Source organism: Hyla sarda, unplaced genomic scaffold (assembly GCF_029499605.1).
Source record: "Hyla sarda isolate aHylSar1 unplaced genomic scaffold, aHylSar1.hap1 scaffold_2727, whole genome shotgun sequence".
NCBI classification, from domain to species: domain Eukaryota; kingdom Metazoa; phylum Chordata; class Amphibia; order Anura; family Hylidae; genus Hyla; species Hyla sarda.
The window spans coordinates 22650-32158 of record NW_026609426.1 but is presented as its reverse complement, the minus strand read 5'-3'; the positions used below and the strand labels follow the sequence as shown (position 1 = coordinate 32158).

At 45.6% G+C, this 9509-nt stretch overlaps 4 non-coding genes across 4 annotated transcripts; all 4 read right to left on the bottom strand.

The window, feature by feature from the left end:
* Positions 1–1292: 1292 nt before the first annotated feature.
* Positions 1293–1483, bottom strand: LOC130325637 (U2 spliceosomal RNA). The gene has a single exon (XR_008870419.1). It is a non-coding gene; the product is annotated as a U2 spliceosomal RNA (small nuclear RNA).
* Positions 1484–3568: 2085 nt separating this feature from the next.
* LOC130325638 (U2 spliceosomal RNA) lies at positions 3569–3759 on the bottom strand. The gene has a single exon (XR_008870420.1). It is a non-coding gene; the product is annotated as a U2 spliceosomal RNA (small nuclear RNA).
* A 2091-nt stretch (positions 3760–5850) lies between these two features.
* On the bottom strand, positions 5851–6041 carry LOC130325631 (U2 spliceosomal RNA). Its single transcript, XR_008870414.1, has one exon. It is a non-coding gene; the product is annotated as a U2 spliceosomal RNA (small nuclear RNA).
* A 2098-nt stretch (positions 6042–8139) lies between these two features.
* Positions 8140–8330, bottom strand: LOC130325636 (U2 spliceosomal RNA). Its single transcript, XR_008870418.1, has one exon. It is a non-coding gene; the product is annotated as a U2 spliceosomal RNA (small nuclear RNA).
* Positions 8331–9509: the final 1179 nt, after the last annotated feature.

Genomic DNA, 9509 nt, shown 5'->3' with positions numbered 1-9509 from the left:
GTGCTAAGGCTCCTGGGCCTGGACACAGCAGCGGCTGCAATATCTCAACGGAGAATACGTTTATATATATGTGTGTGTGTGCGCGTATATATATATATATATATATATATATATATATATATATATATATATATTTCTCCGCCGAAATCACTTTTAAACCCATTTCCACCTTTTTTTCCCTTCTCTTCCTCTTACTTTTTTTTCACGTTTTTTTACGTTTTTCTCCTTTTCGCCTCTTTTCTGGGCGTATTATTCTTCTTTTTCTTCTTTTTTTTCGTCTAATGCATACCCCATCAGTGCAGCAATGCTTATTCAATACCGCCAGCAGATGGAGACACTGGGGGATAATTTTCTAAGGATTTATACTGATTTTTCCTGTCTGAATTTGTCGCACAGAAAGTTGCAGGCCAAATATGTGTGACATTTCTGCGACTTTAGCTTCTAGAGCATTTTTACAACATTATACATAGGTGCTGAATACATAAAAAGCGACTGTTCAGCGACAGACAAGTCGCATCGGCTGAAAGTAGGCCAGAATGTCAGTCCATGTTGGAGCAGGTTTAGATACAGTCTAAAGTATAGATCTCAAAGTCTGTGCACAGAATTTAGCAAGGGCCTCGCACCTTCTGATGCATCAGGTAGGTGCACAATAGCATAGCCTAACCCTCTGTACTTTGGTCTATATTGATGCGGGACATAGACAGCCAGCTGATGACCAATCCATTAGTGCAATGGATGGCTGGAAGCATTTGTCTTTGCCTTTGCAATACCACAGAAGCAATGCATGGTCAATGTACAGCAATGACACACCTGTGTGAACAGCCAGGAGACCCCCCCCCCCCCATGTTATGTTACATAGTAACATAGTTAGTACGGTCGAAAAAAGACATATGTCCATCAAGTTCAACCAGGGAATTAAGGGGTAGGGGTGTGGCGCGATATTGGGGAAGGGATGAGATTTTATATTTCTTCATAAGCATTAATCTTATTTTGTCAATTAGGAACATTCAGCACCCACCCGCTATCAAGGCAGCTGCCTATCATGTCATGCCCTACCTGCACAGGTGTGCTGGCTACTCAAATGATCCAATTAAGGAGGCCATTTAGTCAGCAGCAGCAGAAGTCCTGTGCCTGGACGCTCCAACAGCGGCCAGACACAAGCAGAAGCAGCAGAAGCAGCAGCAGCACCACCTTTTGTTTTTTGGCTGCAGCAGCAGCAAGGCCCACAGGGCTGGCTAGCTAGCAAGCAGGTAGCAATGAAAGTAGGAATCTTTCTTTTTAACCCTGTAAGGGGGTGGTGCACTGTACCCGAAGATACTGCCATATCGGGTCAATGCATAGGGCGACGGAAGCAAGCTTCGAAATCGGCCCCCGTTCTCAAAAATCCATTTAATATATGGTCCCCAGATAGGGGACGTATCAGATATTAAACTGATAAGAACAGATACTACACTTGATCTTAGCCAAAAGGCCGAGAAGCGATAACCGTGAAAGGGGCGGGCCCAACAAGGTGCCCTTCATGGGCACTATCACTGCTTGCTGTCAGGGAGGCTGCCAGACAATTTTCCATGCACACTCTGGGCTGGGGGGCAGTCAACCACCAGTACACACAGCAGAACCTAAACCCATACCATTATTGCTAAGCAGCAAGACAGGGGCCCATTGCACTCCCACGGGGCCTTTTTAAATGCAATCCATAACCCGGATTTGCCAGGAACCCTTCTTACTCCTCCTACTTGCATGTGACACTGGGCTTAGGATCTGCATAGGAAACACACACACAAGCACACACCTACCTTTGTTGCCTGCAGATGCCTCCTTGGCTGTCCCCAAACGGTATCAAACCAACACCCACGGGAAGCTGTAAGCATAGAGGACATGCCTGCACCCCATTGGACTTACCTGTGTGGGTTAAACCCGGGTTATTTGACAACCTATGGCGGTGATGGTTCTGCTCAGGCAGAGCAGTGCTGATGCTCCTCATAAAGCTGTCGCTGCTGTGAAGGTTCTAGGTGACATCACAAATCCCTATGGTTACATACACAACAAAGCTGGGTTGTTGTTGTTTACACTCTGCAAGGCCTGTGGAAGTGAGTGACATCATAGCACTGTAGTTCTGAGGGTTCTAGATGGATGCAACAATCTCCTGTTGCTTCTATGAAGGCCATAATAGACGACATCACCAAACAGCTCCATAGTCACATACACAGCAAAGGAGAGATGTTGTTTACACCTAGTGATGTCAGTGGTATTGAGTGACATCACAGCACAGTGCTAAGGCTCCTGGGCCTGGACACAGCAGCGGCTGCAATATCTCAACGGAGAATACGTTTATATATATGTGTGTGTGTGCGCGTATATATATATATATATATATATATATATATATATATATATATATTTCTCCGCCGAAATCACTTTTAAACCCATTTCCACCTTTTTTTCCCTTCTCTTCCTCTTACTTTTTTTTCACGTTTTTTTACGTTTTTCTCCTTTTCGCCTCTTTTCTGGGCGTATTATTCTTCTTTTTCTTCTTTTTTTTCGTCTAATGCATACCCCATCAGTGCAGCAATGCTTATTCAATACCGCCAGCAGATGGAGACACTGGGGGATAATTTTCTAAGGATTTATACTGATTTTTCCTGTCTGAATTTGTCGCACAGAAAGTTGCAGGCCAAATATGTGTGACATTTCTGCGACTTTAGCTTCTAGAGCATTTTTACAACATTATACATAGGTGCTGAATACATAAAAAGCGACTGTTCAGCGACAGACAAGTCGCATCGGCTGAAAGTAGGCCAGAATGTCAGTCCATGTTGGAGCAGGTTTAGATACAGTCTAAAGTATAGATCTCAAAGTCTGTGCACAGAATTTAGCAAGGGCCTCGCACCTTCTGATGCATCAGGTAGGTGCACAATAGCATAGCCTAACCCTCTGTACTTTGGTCTATATTGATGCGGGACATAGACAGCCAGCTGATGACCAATCCATTAGTGCAATGGATGGCTGGAAGCATTTGTCTTTGCCTTTGCAATACCACAGAAGCAATGCATGGTCAATGTACAGCAATGACACACCTGTGTGAACAGCCAGGAGACCCCCCCCCCCCCCCCCATGTTATGTTACATAGTTACATAGTTAGTACGGTCGAAAAAAGACATATGTCCATCAAGTTCAACCAGGGAATTAAGGGGTAGGGGTGTGGCGCGATATTGGGGAAGGGATGAGATTTTATATTTCTTCATAAGCATTAATCTTATTTTGTCAATTAGGAACATTCAGCACCCACCCGCTATCAAGGCAGCTGCCTATCATGTCATGCCCTACCTGCACAGGTGTGCTGGCTACTCAAATGATCCAATTAAGGAGGCCATTTAGTCAGCAGCAGCAGAAGTCCTGTGCCTGGACGCTCCAACAGCGGCCAGACACAAGCAGAAGCAGAAGCAGCAGCAGCACCACCTTTTGTTTTTTGGCTGCAGCAGCAGCAAGGCCCACAGGGCTGGCTAGCTGGCTAGCCAGCAAGCAGGTAGCAATGAAAGTAGGAATCTTTCTTTTTAACCCTGTAAGGGGGTGGTGCACTGTACCCGAAGATACTGCCATATCGGGTCAATGCATAGGGCGACGGAAGCAAGCTTCGAAATCGGCCCCCGTTCTCAAAAATCCATTTAATATATGGTCCCCAGATAGGGGACGTATCAGATATTAAACTGATAAGAACAGATACTACACTTGATCTTAGCCAAAAAGCCGAGAAGCGATAACCGTGAAAGGGGCGGGCCCAACAAGGTGCCCTTCATGGGCACTATCACTGCTTGCTGTCAGGGAGGCTGCCAGACAATTTTCCATGCACACTCTGGGCTGGGGGGCAGTCAACCACCAGTACACACAGCAGAACCTAAACCCATACCATTATTGCTAAGCAGCAAGACAGGGGCCCATTGCACTCCCACGGGGCCTTTTTAAATGCAATCCATAACCCGGATTTGCCAGGAACCCTTCTTACTCCTCCTACTTGCATGTGACACTGGGCTTAGGATCTGCATAGGAAACACACACACAAGCACACACCTACCTTTGTTGCCTGCAGATGCCTCCTTGGCTGTCCCCAAACGGTATCAAACCAACACCCACGGGAAGCTGTAAGCATAGAGGACATGCCTGCACCCCATTGGACTTACCTGTGTGGGTTAAACCCGGGTTATTTGACAACCTATGGCGGTGATGGTTCTGCTCAGGCAGAGCAGTGCTGATGCTCCTCATAAAGCTGTCGCTGCTGTGAAGGTTCTAGGTGACATCACAAATCCCTATGGTTACATACACAACAAAGCTGGGTTGTTGTTGTTTACACTCTGCAAGGCCTGTGGAAGTGAGTGACATCATAGCACTGTAGTTCTGAGGGTTCTAGATGGATGCAACAATCTCCTGTTGCTTCTATGAAGGCCATAATAGACGACATCACCAAACAGCTCCATAGTCACATACACAGCAAAGGAGAGATGTTGTTTACACCTAGTGATGTCAGTGGTATTGAGTGACATCACAGCACAGTGCTAAGGCTCCTGGGCCTGGACACAGCAGCGGCTGCAATATCTCAACGGAGAATACGTTTATATATATGTGTGTGTGTGCGCGTATATATATATATATATATATATATATATATATATATATATATATTTCTCCGCCGAAATCACTTTTAAACCCATTTCCACCTTTTTTTCCCTTCTCTTCCTCTTACTTTTTTTTCACGTTTTTTTACGTTTTTCTCCTTTTCGCCTCTTTTCTGGGCGTATTATTCTTCTTTTTCTTCTTTTTTTTCGTCTAATGCATACCCCATCAGTGCAGCAATGCTTATTCAATACCGCCAGCAGATGGAGACACTGGGGGATAATTTTCTAAGGATTTATACTGATTTTTCCTGTCTGAATTTGTCGCACAGAAAGTTGCAGGCCAAATATGTGTGACATTTCTGCGACTTTAGCTTCTAGAGCATTTTTACAACATTATACATAGGTGCTGAATACATAAAAAGCGACTGTTCAGCGACAGACAAGTCGCATCGGCTGAAAGTAGGCCAGAATGTCAGTCCATGTTGGAGCAGGTTTAGATACAGTCTAAAGTATAGATCTCAAAGTCTGTGCACAGAATTTAGCAAGGGCCTCGCGCCTTCTGATGCATCAGGTAGGTGCACAATAGCATAGCCTAACCCTCTGTACTTTGGTCTATATTGATGCGGGACATAGACAGCCAGCTGATGACCAATCCATTAGTGCAATGGATGGCTGGAAGCATTTGTCTTTGCCTTTGCAATACCACAGAAGCAATGCATGGTCAATGTACAGCAATGACACACCTGTGTGAACAGCCAGGAGACCCCCCCCCCCCCCATGTTATGTTACATAGTTACATAGTTAGTACGGTCGAAAAAAGACATATGTCCATCAAGTTCAACCAGGGAATTAAGGGGTAGGGGTGTGGCGCGATATTGGGGAAGGGATGAGATTTTATATTTCTTCATAAGCATTAATCTTATTTTGTCAATTAGGAACATTCAGCACCCACCCGCTATCAAGGCAGCTGCCTATCATGTCATGCCCTACCTGCACAGGTGTGCTGGCTACTCAAATGATCCAATTAAGGAGGCCATTTAGTCAGCAGCAGCAGAAGTCCTGTGCCTGGACGCTCCAACAGCGGCCAGACACAAGCAGAAGCAGAAGCAGCAGAAGCAGCAGCAGCACCACCTTTTGTTTTTTGGCTGCAGCAGCAGCAAGGCCCACAGGGCTGGCTAGCTGGCTAGCCAGCAAGCAGGTAGCAATGAAAGTAGGAATCTTTCTTTTTAACCCTGTAAGGGGGTGGTGCACTGTACCCGAAGATACTGCCATATCGGGTCAATGCATAGGGCGACGGAAGCAAGCTTCAAAATCGGCCCCCGTTCTCAAAAATCCATTTAATATATGGTCCCCAGATAGGGGACGTATCAGATATTAAACTGATAAGAACAGATACTACACTTGATCTTAGCCAAAAGGCCGAGAAGCGATAACCGTGAAAGGGGCGGGCCCAACAAGGTGCCCTTCATGGGCACTATCACTGCTTGCTGTCAGGGAGGCTGCCAGACAATTTTCCATGCACACTCTGGGCTGGGGGGCAGTCAACCACCAGTACACACAGCAGAACCTAAACCCATACCATTATTGCTAAGCAGCAAGACAGGGGCCCATTGCACTCCCACGGGGCCTTTTTAAATGCAATCCATAACCCGGATTTGCCAGGAACCCTTCTTACTCCTCCTACTTGCATGTGACACTGGGCTTAGGATCTGCATAGGAAACACACACACAAGCACACACCTACCTTTGTTGCCTGCAGATGCCTCCTTGGCTGTCCCCAAACGGTATCAAACCAACACCCACGGGAAGCTGTAAGCATAGAGGACATGCCTGCACCCCATTGGACTTACCTGTGTGGGTTAAACCCGGGTTATTTGACAACCTATGGCGGTGATGGTTCTGCTCAGGCAGAGCAGTGCTGATGCTCCTCATAAAGCTGTCGCTGCTGTGAAGGTTCTAGGTGACATCACAAATCCCTATGGTTACATACACAACAAAGCTGGGTTGTTGTTGTTTACACTCTGCAAGGCCTGTGGAAGTGAGTGACATCATAGCACTGTAGTTCTGAGGGTTCTAGATGGATGCAACAATCTCCTGTTGCTTCTATGAAGGCCATAATAGACGACATCACCAAACAGCTCCATAGTCACATACACAGCAAAGGAGAGATGTTGTTTACACCTAGTGATGTCAGTGGTATTGAGTGACATCACAGCACAGTGCTAAGGCTCCTGGGCCTGGACACAGCAGCGGCTGCAATATCTCAACGGAGAATACGTTTATATATATGTGTGTGTGTGCGCGTATATATATATATATATATATATATATATATATATATATATATATATATTTCTCCGCCGAAATCACTTTTAAACCCATTTCCACCTTTTTTTCCCTTCTCTTCCTCTTACTTTTTTTTCACGTTTTTTTACGTTTTTCTCCTTTTCGCCTCTTTTCTGGGCGTATTATTCTTCTTTTTCTTCTTTTTTTTCGTCTAATGCATACCCCATCAGTGCAGCAATGCTTATTCAATACCGCCAGCAGATGGAGACACTGGGGGATAATTTTCTAAGGATTTATACTGATTTTTCCTGTCTGAATTTGTCGCACAGAAAGTTGCAGGCCAAATATGTGTGACATTTCTGCGACTTTAGCTTCTAGAGCATTTTTACAATATTATACATAGGTGCTGAATACATAAAAAGCGACTGTTCAGCGACAGACAAGTCGCATCGGCTGAAAGTAGGCCAGAATGTCAGTCCATGTTGGAGCAGGTTTAGATACAGTCTAAAGTATAGATCTCAAAGTCTGTGCACAGAATTTAGCAAGGGCCTCGCACCTTCTGATGCATCAGGTAGGTGCACAATAGCATAGCCTAACCCTCTGTACTTTGGTCTATATTGATGCGGGACATAGACAGCCAGCTGATGACCAATCCATTAGTGCAATGGATGGCTGGAAGCATTTGTCTTTGCCTTTGCAATACCACAGAAGCAATGCATGGTCAATGTACAGCAATGACACACCTGTGTGAACAGCCAGGAGACCCCCCCCCCCCCCCCCATGTTATGTTACATAGTTACATAGTTAGTACGGTCGAAAAAAGACATATGTCCATCAAGTTCAACCAGGGAATTAAGGGGTAGGGGTGTGGCGCGATATTGGGGAAGGGATGAGATTTTATATTTCTTCATAAGCATTAATCTTATTTTGTCAATTAGGAACATTCAGCACCCACCCGCTATCAAGGCAGCTGCCTATCATGTCATGCCCTACCTGCACAGGTGTGCTGGCTACTCAAATGATCCAATTAAGGAGGCCATTTAGTCAGCAGCAGCAGAAGTCCTGTGCCTGGACGCTCCAACAGCGGCCAGACACAAGCAGAAGCAGAAGCAGCAGAAGCAGCAGCAGCACCACCTTTTGTTTTTTGGCTGCAGCAGCAGCAAGGCCCACAGGGCTGGCTAGCTGGCTAGCCAGCAAGCAGGTAGCAATGAAAGTAGGAATCTTTCTTTTTAACCCTGTAAGGGGGTGGTGCACTGTACCCGAAGATACTGCCATATCGGGTCAATGCATAGGGCGACGGAAGCAAGCTTCGAAATCGGCCCCCGTTCTCAAAAATCCATTTAATATATGGTCCCCAGATAGGGGACGTATCAGATATTAAACTGATAAGAACAGATACTACACTTGATCTTAGCCAAAAGGCCGAGAAGCGATAACCGTGAAAGGGGCGGGCCCAACAAGGTGCCCTTCATGGGCACTATCACTGCTTGCTGTCAGGGAGGCTGCCAGACAATTTTCCATGCACACTCTGGGCTGGGGGGCAGTCAACCACCAGTACACACAGCAGAACCTAAACCCATACCATTATTGCTAAGCAGCAAGACAGGGGCCCATTGCACTCCCACGGGGCCTTTTTAAATGCAATCCATAACCCGGATTTGCCAGGAACCCTTCTTACTCCTCCTACTTGCATGTGACACTGGGCTTAGGATCTGCATAGGAAACACACACACAAGCACACACCTACCTTTGTTGCCTGCAGATGCCTCCTTGGCTGTCCCCAAACTGTATCAAACCAACACCCACGGGAAGCTGTAAGCATAGAGGACATGCTTGCACCCCATTGGACTTACCTGTGTGGGTTAAACCCGGGTTATTTGACAACCTATGGCGGTGATGGTTCTGCTCAGGCAGAGCAGTGCTGATGCTCCTCATAAAGCTGTCGCTGCTGTGAAGGTTCTAGGTGACATCACAAATCCCTATGGTTACATACACAACAAAGCTGGGTTGTTGTTGTTTACACTCTGCAAGGCCTGTGGAAGTGAGTGACATCATAGCACTGTAGTTCTGAGGGTTCTAGATGGATGCAACAATCTCCTGTTGCTTCTATGAAGGCCATAATAGACGACATCACCAAACAGCTCCATAGTCACATACACAGCAAAGGAGAGATGTTGTTTACACCTAGTGATGTCAGTGGTATTGAGTGACATCACAGCACAGTGCTAAGGCTCCTGGGCCTGGACACAGCAGCGGCTGCAATATCTCAACGGAGAATACGTTTATATATATGTGTGTGTGTGCGCGTATATATATATATATATATATATATATATATATATATATATATTTCTCCGCCGAAATCACTTTTAAACCCATTTCCACCTTTTTTTCCCTTCTCTTCCTCTTACTTTTTTTTCACGTTTTTTTACGTTTTTCTCCTTTTCGCCTCTTTTCTGGGCGTATTATTCTTCTTTTTCTTCTTTTTTTTCGTCTAATGCATAACCCATCAGTGCAGCAATGCATATTCAATACCGCCAGCAGATGGAGACACTGGGGGATAATTTTCTAAGGATTTATACTGATTTTTCCTGTCTGAATTTGTCGCACAGA